Consider the following 12,064-nt stretch of genomic DNA (forward strand, 5'->3'; position numbering starts at 1 on the left):
ACAAGTAACCGTAGGGAAGTTAAGTGTGCTGGAATTTTAAGACATCGATGCTTTCAGCTCTCTGCAAGCTGGACAGGGCCTGGAGTGGCCATTCCAGGGCCTGCTGGTCACCCCTGGTCATCTGCTTACTCAGGAGTTTCAAACAAATATTATTTTAAAAATGAGTCATAATATGAAAAAGGTTTGGAAACACTGTCCAAAGAAATCATCCTTTCAAATGTGACACACAATTTTCATGGAAGAAAGAAGAAGCAAGAGCTATAAAATAAAGGGAGCAAGAGAAGTCCATTGGAAGAGCCATGGGCATCATTCAGAGAAGAATCTCCAGGCCCTCATTCGTGTTCTAGACTCTTTCTAAGACACTTAATTAAATGTTTCTTACGCAAGAAGGCTATAATGGGAGCAGGTCCATCAGATTTGCATAGTAAGTGGGAGAGATGGCAAACTGCTGATTAGGATGAAGGCAGCTACTCACAGATGCGTCATTTACGTGCTCCTCAATATAATTAATGGCATCTCTACTGCAGGTAACTCTTCCTTCATAGAGATATCGTGATCCTATACAATTCACCCCTTTTTTGTGTAAAGCTTTATGAGTTTTAAAAAAAGCACACATAATTGTGTCACCATCATCCTAGTCAAGATGTAGAACAACTGTTCAGCTCCACCACTCCCCTAAATTCCCTCCTGCTCCTTGTGTCAAATGCGTCCTAAGTCCCAGCCCATGGCAGCCATTGATTTGATTTCTATCCTAAAATGTTGCCTTTTCTAGAATTTCATGTATGTAGACTCATTTAGCATGTAGCCTTTTGCGACCTGTTTCTTTCACTTGGCATAATGTGTTCCACATTCATCTACATTGCTCTGTGTTTAGCACTTTTTCTTCTTTTATTGTTGAGTGATGTTCCATTGTATGGATGTATGCAGATTTTTTATAAAACCCACTTACCAGGTGAAGAACATTTGGGTTTTTTCTAGTTTTTGATAACTATGAATAAAGCTGCTATAAACAGAAGCCTACAGGTTTTTGTCAGAAATTAAGGTTTTGCTTTGCCTGGGTAAGTACCCAAGAATGGCGTGAATAGGTGGTATGGTAACTTTATAAGTCAGTCAGAGAAAGAGAAATACCATATGATTTCAGTTGTGTGTGGAATTTAAGAAGCAAAACAGATAAACACAGGGAAAAGGAAGGAAAAATAAATTAAGATGAAAACAGAGAAGGAAGCAAACCATAAGAGACGCTGAACTCTAGGAAACAAACTGAGGGTTGCTGGAGGGGAGGTGGGTGGGAGGAAGGGGCAAATTGCTTGATGGGCATTAAGGAGGGCACCTGATGTAATGAGCACAAGGTGTTATATGCAACCGATGAATTACTGAATTCTACCCCTGAAACTAATAATATGATATATGTTACCTAAATTGAATTTAAATAAAGAATTTAAAAAAAGGAAACTGATACACTGGCTTCTAACGTGGATTTGCCACTTTCCATTCCCACCAGCAAGGTATGAGAGCCCAAATTGCTTCACAGTCTCCTCAGTACCTGCTGTTGTCAATTTTTTGCTTTCAATTCATTTTAGACATTCTACCAGGTTCATAGTAGTATTCCATCCTGGATTATTTTCCTTTTAATTTGTAAAGATATGTTTGTTTGTTTTTTCCTTTTTAAGATTCTTCTAAAATTAAAATCTCAATTTGGATTCTATACTGGTACAAACCATATAATAAAACCATAATGCATATATTAGATTATATATTTTTAAGTTTTTAAAAAATATTTTATTAATTTATTTGAGAGAGAGATAAAGAGCAGGGGGAGGGATAGCAGGAGAGGGAGAAGCAGATTCCCCCTGAGCAGGGAGTCTGAAGCGGGGCTGAATCCCAGGACCCTGAGATCATGACCTGAGCAGAAGGCAGACGCTTAACTAACTAAGCCACCCGGGTGCCCCTAGACTATATTTGTTGCTAACTTTGAATGCCATCTCTAAGAGAAGGATAATGCCATCCATAGTAAGTTTTCATTCTCTCACTCATTCATTCCACAACTACTTATTGAGTACATGCTGGCTTTGAGGGTTTTTAAGCCTCGTTTTGTTGTTTTGTCATTTAAATATAATTTTTTTCATAAAATGCTTTTATTCAATTGGAAAGCCAATTAAGAGTATGCAGACATGGGAGTCCAGGAAGTGTTGTCATAATAAGATAGTATATTTATTAAACTCTTCTAACGTATAAGCACAGATATTCAACATTTATATTTCTCTCTGTTTGCTATTTTTTTTAAAGATTTTATTTATTTATTTGACACAGAAAGAGTACAGGCAAGGGAAGCAGCAAGCAGAGGGAAAGGGAGATGCAGACTCCCCGCGGAGCAGGGAGCCCGATGTGGGGCTCGATCCCAGGACCCAGGGATCATGACCTGAGCTGAAGGCAGATGATTAACCATCTGAGCCACCTAGGCGCCCCTCTCTGTTTGCTATTTACATGAAGTATACAGTTCAATTATCTGAGATGCAACATTACGTTAGTATTTGTCTCTCTCTGATTTATTCACTTAGCATGATACTGTCGAGGTCCATCCATGTTGTTGTGAACGGCAAGATTTCTTTCTTTTCTAGCTAAGGAGTATTCCATTGTGTACATGTACCACATCTTCTTTACCCATTCATCCACTGATGCACACTTCAGTTGTTTCCGTATCTTGGTTGTTGTAAATAATGCTGCAAAGAACATGGAGGAGGGGGAGCACCTGCTGGTTCTACCAGGTGCTGCTTAATTACCTGGGCAATCGGGGGTGAACAAAACAAGAATAATGACAAAGCAGACAGTCTTCTTCTCATGCTGTTGGGGGAGGGCAGACCATAATCAAATAAATTTCATAGAAAGAGAGAGAAATTGAGGGAGGGAATGAAAAGTACTGTGAAGCTAAATAAAACCAGAGAAAGGGATCAAGAAGTAAGGGATGCTATGTCGCGAAGTATTTTCTGGAAGGCCTCTGCGAGGGTGATGCTGAGCAGAGATCTGAGTGAAATGAGGCACCAGCCACACACCCTTCTGGGGGAAGAGCAGCCCAGGCAGAGAACATCAGCAAAATCAAAGGCTTGAAGCCCGAGTATGCTGGTTGTACTGGATGAACAGCAGAGACACCATCATGGCTACACAGAGTAAGCAGGGGAGAAGTGACGAGAAAGAACCTTTCAGCTTTCATTGGAAAGAAATCCAGTGCCAAGCTTGGCCACATGGTCTTTAATGTCTTGAAGCACTCTAAGATTCTACAAAATTATTTCATTGTAATTTTGAAATGTTTCATCACTGGCTTAATAGCGTGTAACTGCTAACTTAAATTTGTATAATAGCTCAAAGCCCCCCCCCCACACAAACACACACACACACACACACACACACACACACACACACAAGGTCAAAAGATTTTGTATAATTTTACACATGTAATTTCATGTTGATTTAATCTATGCTTCAGCAAACTTTATGCGATTTCTGAAATCTTTTGTTTCCACCTTGGAAAATAATAACCTTTGCATTCTTTCATGGGGAAACCATAATGCTTGTTTAAAGCACACTGAAATCCTGAGAAGAGACAGTATACAAACTGGAAATCAAATTGTGTGAAAGAAAAAAAAAAAAAACTAACACAGAGAACTCAGTGGTTTAGTGTTAGTTTCTCTGAAGGTTTAATTAAATGTTAAGATAACATTTTCCTTTTAATGATGATTCTAGTGGCTGGCTGCCTGATTTCTTGTCTATTTAGTGTCCTTTGACAAAAAGGAGAAACTGTTATCCAAAGCGTGCTTGACTGTTCCTTGGATACAGTCTGTAATGATTATCCATTTGGTTGGGTGTGAAGCCTTCTTGCTTCTTATTATTGACACCTGCTACAATTTGGAAATCTTGTAATTGATTGTGTGAAAGAAGATTCCAAAGTGAAGTAAACATTGCTAAGAGCATCATTTCAAAATAGAGTGGGGAGGGCCAGGAGGAAGTACCGCCTATGCACATCTGTTTCAATTCTGGGAACACCAAAAAGTCAATTCTGACTTTTTGCCAATTGTGACTGGGCCACCTCCTGAAATACATCCTTCTACTTTGGATTGAAATAATGAAATATCTATTGGCTAAATGGCCAGTCCTGTATTAGTAAGTCAGTCTAAGTTTGTCAGCACCAACCATAATTCCTTCAAAAGAAGTTATGTAACCTGGTGGTTTTTGCCTTTATAAGCCTGTTCTCCCCACGTGCAATTCAGAGCACACTTTCGACGTCAGTCCACTCTGCGGCTAAGACCCCAAATACATGCTTTTGTTTGCTTAACCGCCCCTTCTTGGTCAACAATTATTTTTAAAGTATTGGAAAATAAGGGAGTTTCTTAGACCCTGGCACAAAATAATTCTCCATTATTGAGGAGGGAAGTGCCTAGAAAGCACTAGGTCGGAGGCGTAGTTGGTTGGGAAGATTGAAAAGGAAATGGTAAGCTCAGGGCCTGCACCTCATGCTCTGTCTTCTCTGTGCACGCAGTGGGGGGCAGTACCCCCTGATAAGAAAGAAGGCAACCCTGCCATACCTCATCATAAATATACCTCCAGCTAAACCGTATTTTTACAGCAGGAGAATCCTTACCTATGGAATGCTTTTAGCAATAGATACCTGGTTTAACTAAACTTGCCTCTGGTAAATAAACACGGAAATTTATGGAGCATACATCTCTGACAAATGTCACCTATGGGTGCACCTATCTGAGTATACAATGGAGATTTTTCACGAACAAAAGGGATCTCTTCTTTGAAATCAATGTCCCCATGTATGTAATTTAAAGATTTTATTTATTTATTCATTCAACAGAGATAGAGACAGCCAGTGAGAGAGGGAACACAAGCAGGGGGAGTGGGAGAGGAAGAAGCAGGCTCACAGAGGAAGAGCCTGATGTGGGGCTCGATCCCAGAATGCCGGGATCACGCCCTGAGCCGAAGGCAGATGCTTAACCGCTGTGCCACCCAGACGCCCCCCCATGTATGTAATTTAGAGACTCTGTGTGCTGACCGGGTCCAGGGAGTGTCCTAATGCAGCAAGAAATGGACTAGACCGAGCTTCAGGGACAGTTCTGGATATCTCCCTGCTTTTTTTCTGGGCTACACACAATTACTTGTTTCCTGGAAACCACATTGTATTTCAGCGGAGTCCCAGAATGATCTAAGAGCACAGAGGACAATTCAGAACCATCCAGCCGTACTTGTTTACTTCTGCCACACCACACAGATGTCAGCTGGCTGAAGAATGCTTTGAAAGTTGATCAGAGCTTTTTCTGCACGAAAGTGATAACCGAGTTTGAGTCTCAAGTGTAAAATGCAAGAGTTACAGAAACAAATAGGCTTAGGAAATGCAAATATAGTATAATTTATGAATGGTCAGCAAAGTTTTAAACAGACTAAAATTAGACGTATAAATAGAGGACAGCTGATTGCTATTTAATTGCTATTTAGAAGCAGTATAATGCTGTAATGTTGATATGATCAGTAAGGGGGAATATGATTTTTAATGTTAGGAGAAGCCAAGTGTAAGAAAAACACACATGTCAGAAAATATATGATATGCATCAAGGAGTACCGTTGATTTTGGATTACTTTGCATAGGTTCCAAAGTGTAGGTACTGCAAAATTTACCATTGGTCAAAGGGACAGTGGATTTAATGGCCATGTATTATTTGAGGATTGATGCATGCCTTTGGCCTTTGGCAATTAGAAGAAAGCGGCAATTCTCATTTCTTGCCTCTTCTCTTGTGTGGAAGAAACTACTGGAAGCATCTGCCTTGTAAGATGTAAGCAGATGGACACATAATTTGCTAAGGGAGACACCAGCTTCTCGGATGCTCTCCATTCTGGAGAGTATGAGCCTTCACATGGGTCTTTCAGGGTGGGTCTAATTTTCAAAATGCAGAGATAAGCCTCCTACACGTGGGCACACAAAAGAGGGGGCTCCTTCTCAGGGATTCATGCGCCAAAGGGCCTCCCCTGAGGGCTGTTCAAATTTATCCAAGCCGGATCCTTCTTTCCTTCTCTAACACTGGCAAAAGTGACAACTGGGCATTTCAATCAGAAGGGCAAACCTGACAGGATACAGGAAAAGTGGAAGCTCTTAGGGATGGGAGAAAATGCATCGTCTATTCTGGACTCCAAAATCAAGAGGGCTGCTTATCTGGGAGACTGGAAGGAAAGAGAGTAAGACTTAAGGTAACTGGTAGGGAGCAGGGATGGCAAGTCTTTTTTTAAACACCCAAAAATAGAAAGGAGGAGACTTTTGAATGCCATATGAGATATTTTTAAAAACTTTAGACCCCTTCCATTCTTGCTTAGAGATATTTAGTATGTAATATAAAGGTTTGGGGAATTTGCAAGAATTCAGGAAAAAAAGATCAATTGCCTAGTTCCCATCGTGCAGCATCACCCTCAACTCCACAAAATGTTCTAAGCTATTTTGGGTTTGCAGAGGCCTACTTTTTGTTTAAAAAAAGAAAGAAAGAAAAAGGAAAGAAAGAAAGAAAGAAAGAAAGAAAGAAAGAAAGAAAGAAAAGAAAAGAAAAGAAAAGAAAAGAAAAGAAAAGAAAAGAAAAGAAAAGAAAAGAAAAGAAAAGAAAAGAAAAGGCACTGCAAGCTCCTTCCAGGAGTTCTTCACACTCAGCAAAGAGGATGTGGAGGACAGAAGACTAGGGTATTGGAATCGCAAGCACTCTAGAGCAATTGCTGGAGGCAAAGAGAGGTGAATGGAAGTCTCCAAACAGACTGGCTTTTGGAATAAGAAGCTGAATCACATTCAAACTGCCAAAGAAGCCACAACTGATAGTTTTAAACAAAGTCTCCCACCTAGGATGACTGAATTGGCCTTTTCCGAGAATGACCTCGCGTGTAGTACACGACGCCCCACCTGTCCATCGCGGTGTGAATCAGGCTGCTCTCACGCCAAGAGACGTGCAGGATTCGGACCTGCTTTTGCTGAAAGCACAGGAAATCAGTCCCACCAGAGCCCTCGTTAGCTGCACTCTGGCCTCAGTGCGACTGTGGCCTCCCAGGTGTCAATGTGGTCAGTGCGTAAAGAAGTTTCCTTAGGTGGTCAGGGATTCTGTGGCTGGCTTTGAAGATGCAACTGGCTGAATCTGAATGCATGGACTTCTTTTGCTACTTTGTCTCCTAGCTCGTCTTCCCAGTGACCTCGGTGGCACCACCACTCATGGATGTTCCGGCTTAAATAGACAGAACTCGTGGTTCAGTTTAACTCTCACTGCTGGGGAGTCCTGATCTTGACTTCCACACCTGTGTCTCCTCCCACTGCCTGGATGCAGGTTCGGCCTCTCCTCTTCCCCGCTCCCCTACCCGCATCAAGTATGCCCCTCCTGGCATCCCAGATTCCAGTCTCCCTTTGCTCTAAGGAATTCTTTTTAGAACTACTAAATTAGCTTTCTTCAAATAGCACTTTTAGTAAGATAATTCTGCATTTATTTTCTATAAAATCTCTCTCTTTCTTCAATACCTCTGATTACTTCTGCACAATGGCAATAAAATGGGACACCTAGCCATTTGACATAACTTAGCTAGGCCATTCTGGTGTAAGGAGCTAGGTCTGAAGACCACTGCCAGGTTGCTTGGCCAGAAGAGAGTGTTTATAGAGTTGTGAGTGCTGCATACTCCAGGGTGAAAAGCCTAGTATCTTCTTTCTGTAGAAAGGTGAATATGCCCAATTATGCTGATTTTGTTTTTAATTTAATTATATATTTACATTTTTTAAAGTCCTTCCTTCCTGTAAGGAATCGACTTCTAGAAGCACAGACTATTACAGCTATTTTCTATCACGTGCCTCCTGGAAGTACTGATGAGGTGTTTGGCCCAGAGCAATACAATTCTGACTAATAAAAATGTCTTTGGAGATATAGATCAGATCCTGAGAAAGCCTCCCAATTTATATGTCTATGCTTGCACACATTAATTGAATTGTTTTTGTTAATTACATGCCATCAAGATGATATGAGCTTAGATGAAAGTGTATTTTACAGGATAAGACGAGGCATCCTGGGATATCCCTTCTGACAACTCTTCAGAGGTTTCTGTGCCACTGTTGACAACAAATTTAACTCAATTTAAAGGAGGCCAGTCATGGGAAAGAATGCTTTTGAAGCTTCAAAGAGATGATCAGATATCATATTAAGATCAAACTCTACCTCTGGGAAACTGAAGTCTTTTCACTCTGCTGCCTTTGGTAAGTCCAGGTTTAATGTGGATTTAATTAACATGACATAAAAAGAGAAGGATATTTGGGGTGTTGATTTTTGCCCAACAATTCTTCCGTCACATGAATCCTATTCAGAGACTTGATTCCACTATATCCTAAAGTGCAGATCTTCAGTCCCATGAAGTGAAGCAAAGATTGAAAATGTCCAGCTACCGTGGAAATGTGACATCGAGTATAATGCTTTCAAAGTAGAAGAAAATTTAACCGAGATTCAACATAATGAGGGGACAGTGCACGCTACCTCAGATTAGTTTTTAAATTCTATTTAAATAAATTTTACCCTGTGTAAAGATTATTCATTTGGAATCAGCTCATATTTATGGAACATCAACTGTATGTGCTAAGAATTTACACAAAGCAGGGCGCCTGGGTGGCTCACCTGGTTCAGCATCTGACTCTTGGTTTCGGCTCAGGTTATGATCTCGTGTCATGGGTCAAGAGTTTGAGCACTACGTTGGGCTCTGCACTCAGTAGGGAGTCTGCTGGAAGATTCTCTCTCTCCCTCTCCCTCTACATCTCCCCCACAATCACACACATGCTCTGCTCACTCTCTCTTTCTCAAATAAACGTATCTTAAAAAAAAAAAAAGAAAGAAAGAACTTACCCAAACTTTTTTGCATATAAACGTCACACCAACCCTAAGACATCTGAGTCAGAGAAGTTATGTCACTGGCCTAAGATCACACAGTAAAAGAGAAATCTGGGCTCTAACTCAGATCTTCGGATTCCAAGTACAGCTTTGTCATGTGGCATCCTACTGCCTCTTAGAGATAACAGATTTTGATTTATTATAAAGAGAATATAAAGGTTTTTTTCATTTAGTGTCTAACATATAAAATGATAACATTTATAATTATTTAACTCATTTAATGGAAAATCCCTATGATCCAGTTTAACAATAGTGATTGTATTTGTCTTATAAGAAGGATCGGTCCTATGAGAAGGGGTAACATCATTCAAGAGGTACCACAGAGGGCTCCACTCGCCACCAGCTACTCTTTCTCTCCTATTTTTTTCCTGCAATATTTTGAAATTCCAGCATTTTAAACACATGATTTTGGAGCATCACACTGCACACCTTAAGACTCTCCCCGAGTTCAGAGCTCAGTCAGTTATGGTGACAAAGAGTATAGCTCACATTGCAACTTGGATGGATTGATAGTGTCTGCTTGGAGCTTCAAGGGGAGTCGGATTCTGAACTCAAGTCCGGGTCCAATAGGTTCAATGATCAGTGTAAATTAAGGGAGGGAGTGATAGTACTGGTTCAGCAATAGTAGTAGTTAAGTAAAAACAGGTTTTACTTGTCACAACTATATTAACTTCCACAATCACTACTACCTCAGAGAGAATTTATCTGATAACTTTCCTAGCATTTAGAGGAATGGAAGAAGAAAGAAAAAGGATCATTCTGAAGCTCGAGCTGGTTATATAACCATATAATTTATTATATGCATACCAGGGCACTTCTGAGAGCAAAAGGGGGTCTATTCACAAAACGTGAGGATAATATAATTAACCTACGACTGGTGGTATGGTCATCTTAGCTCTGGGGAAAGGGAGTCCCTTAAGGAGTTCCTTCTTCAAATAAGTCCACCTCAATCTTTTTCTAATGCCATGGCTTTTTCACAGCTGTGGCTCCCAGCAACTATACTTCCCCAGCAGCAAAAAGGAACTGAAGCAATTGCACATGCATAAGATTCCTGAAACCCTTGGAGATTCACTGTGACACACAGGAGAGAAATTCAGTCAATTTGCAATTTTTCAGAGGCTGATTATCCAACTAGTGCATTATCTTCCAGACCCTTGTTTTATTTCTTCCACCACTTAATTTAGCAATACGTCAGTTCTGATAAGAAGGTTTGATGGGGAAGAAGATGAGACTATTACATAAAATCAGTTTGGGGAATTACCAATAGATTTCAATTATCCATGGTACTCTTATTGAAGGTTGATTGACTGCGAACCATGGTGATTCAGCTGGACAGCCTTGCTATTACTAAGATAGAGCTCTCCTTGTCTTTTTGTCTCTTTGAATACACATTGTATGTGCATTTATAGATTCTCACTTGTCATTGTCTGTGATTAACAAGATTTGCTTTTCAAACTGATCAATGTTCACTTAAGTCAGTTTGCAGTAATATATAATAATGAAATAAAAGCATGAACTCATTCAATATTCAATGTCTTGTTATCGAGGGCCTACGTTCCAGATATAAAACAGAAAACAATAGTGAGCTACTCTTCTGAAGGGAAGAAAAACATGTAGAGCTCACATGGTATATACCATTTAAAGAGAACATTTAAAATGAAAGGAATGCACTCTGAACATTAGAGAGATGCTCCAGGACACAAAGGTGTTAACTTCTCCTGCATTAATTTGTAGCAGCCCTTCCTAAATTAGTTTGGTAATCAACCTAATTCACTCATTCAAATCTTGATCATACTTCAAAGCCCAAATTAAGATCCAATTCTCTTTCTGAAGACTGTTGTCTGTTTCAGGTCCAGAGTCTCTCTCTGTTCTTCGTTATAAATGCTCACAATACTCATTTTTCCCATAATTGATACTATATTCAGATATTACTGTATAGTTATCTCACGTAATTATTTAACTTATGAATTATACTTGACTTTTCACATGAGAAACCAGCATTATCTCCCAAACCAGACTATATTGTATTCTTGTATCTCTCCCCAAGATCTAACAGAATTTTGAATGTATTTATACCATATGAAATTGCCTATAATTGATCATTTTTAATCTGTAAGGAGGAAAATTTCACATGGTTCAACCTACTAACAGAAATGAATATGATGACTTCTTTTCCCAGAAAAAAAAAATGTAGCCGAGGTAACAGAGCATAAACTACTAACTCTCTCAGCATGGTGATGCATGTATCGAATTATTTTCTGGTACCGTGTACTTATTGAAAAATTATTCTGTAGAATAATGTTACTCATAGTCTTTCTTCTGAGTGCTTACGTTATGCCAGGCACCATTCTAAACATTTCACATCTAATAGCTCACTGATCCCCACCTGTCACCTTCCTTTTTCAAACAAGCAAATCGAGGCATGAAGAGGTAAGATAATTTGCTTGAGATAACACAACTAGTAATGATCGAACTGGGTGTCAAATTCAGGCAGTCTGGTTTCAATCCTTAATTTAAATAGCACATGGACTTTAATCAATAGAAATCAAGTTATTTAAAAATTAGAATAAATGAAAAATCATTTAGCTTTGGGAAATGCAGAGCATCTGGTCCAGACTGTAATTTGGAGTTGCACAGTTGAACAGGACATACCCCAAGGCTTGAAGACCTGCAGTTTTAGCTCTTATAGAAGTAACTCAAAATCATTTTGAATTACAGTACCTCAGTTTTCTGCATTAAAAATGGAAATTTATAGCACTGACTCTTCTACAAGAATTGTATAAGAGGAGAATGAATAATAGATCATATAACACATGAAAATTAGAGCCTTTCACTGATTAGATCAGTTTATGTTTATATTCGGTTATGAATATATGCATACAAATACTTTGTAAAATTATGTTTAATGCTACTTTTCGATATAATCCATATATGTTGTCTAACACAAATATGTCTGTGTCATTTTCTTTGGTTCTTGAAAATGATATAAACACCACACAAGCAGATGATAAATAAGGCTGCTTAACTGGGTGCAGTAATCAATCAATACACATATGCATACATAATGTACATTATGTATACATAAATTATATATACATATACACTACACGACAGGTTTATTAATA

The 12,064-nt window shown here is 39.3% G+C and overlaps 1 protein-coding gene across 2 annotated transcripts in view; it reads right to left on the minus strand.

The window, feature by feature from the left end:
- The window catches only part of SPHKAP (SPHK1 interactor, AKAP domain containing), a 168,352-nt gene that overhangs the window by 117,600 nt on the left and 38,688 nt on the right, over window positions 1-12,064 (minus strand). The gene's annotated exons all lie outside the window — the stretch shown is intronic.

This window comes from Ursus americanus, chromosome 1 (genome assembly GCF_024610735.1).
Source record: "Ursus americanus isolate L20-20 chromosome 1, mUrsAme1.1.p, whole genome shotgun sequence".
Classification (NCBI taxonomy): Eukaryota; Metazoa; Chordata; class Mammalia; order Carnivora; family Ursidae; genus Ursus; species Ursus americanus.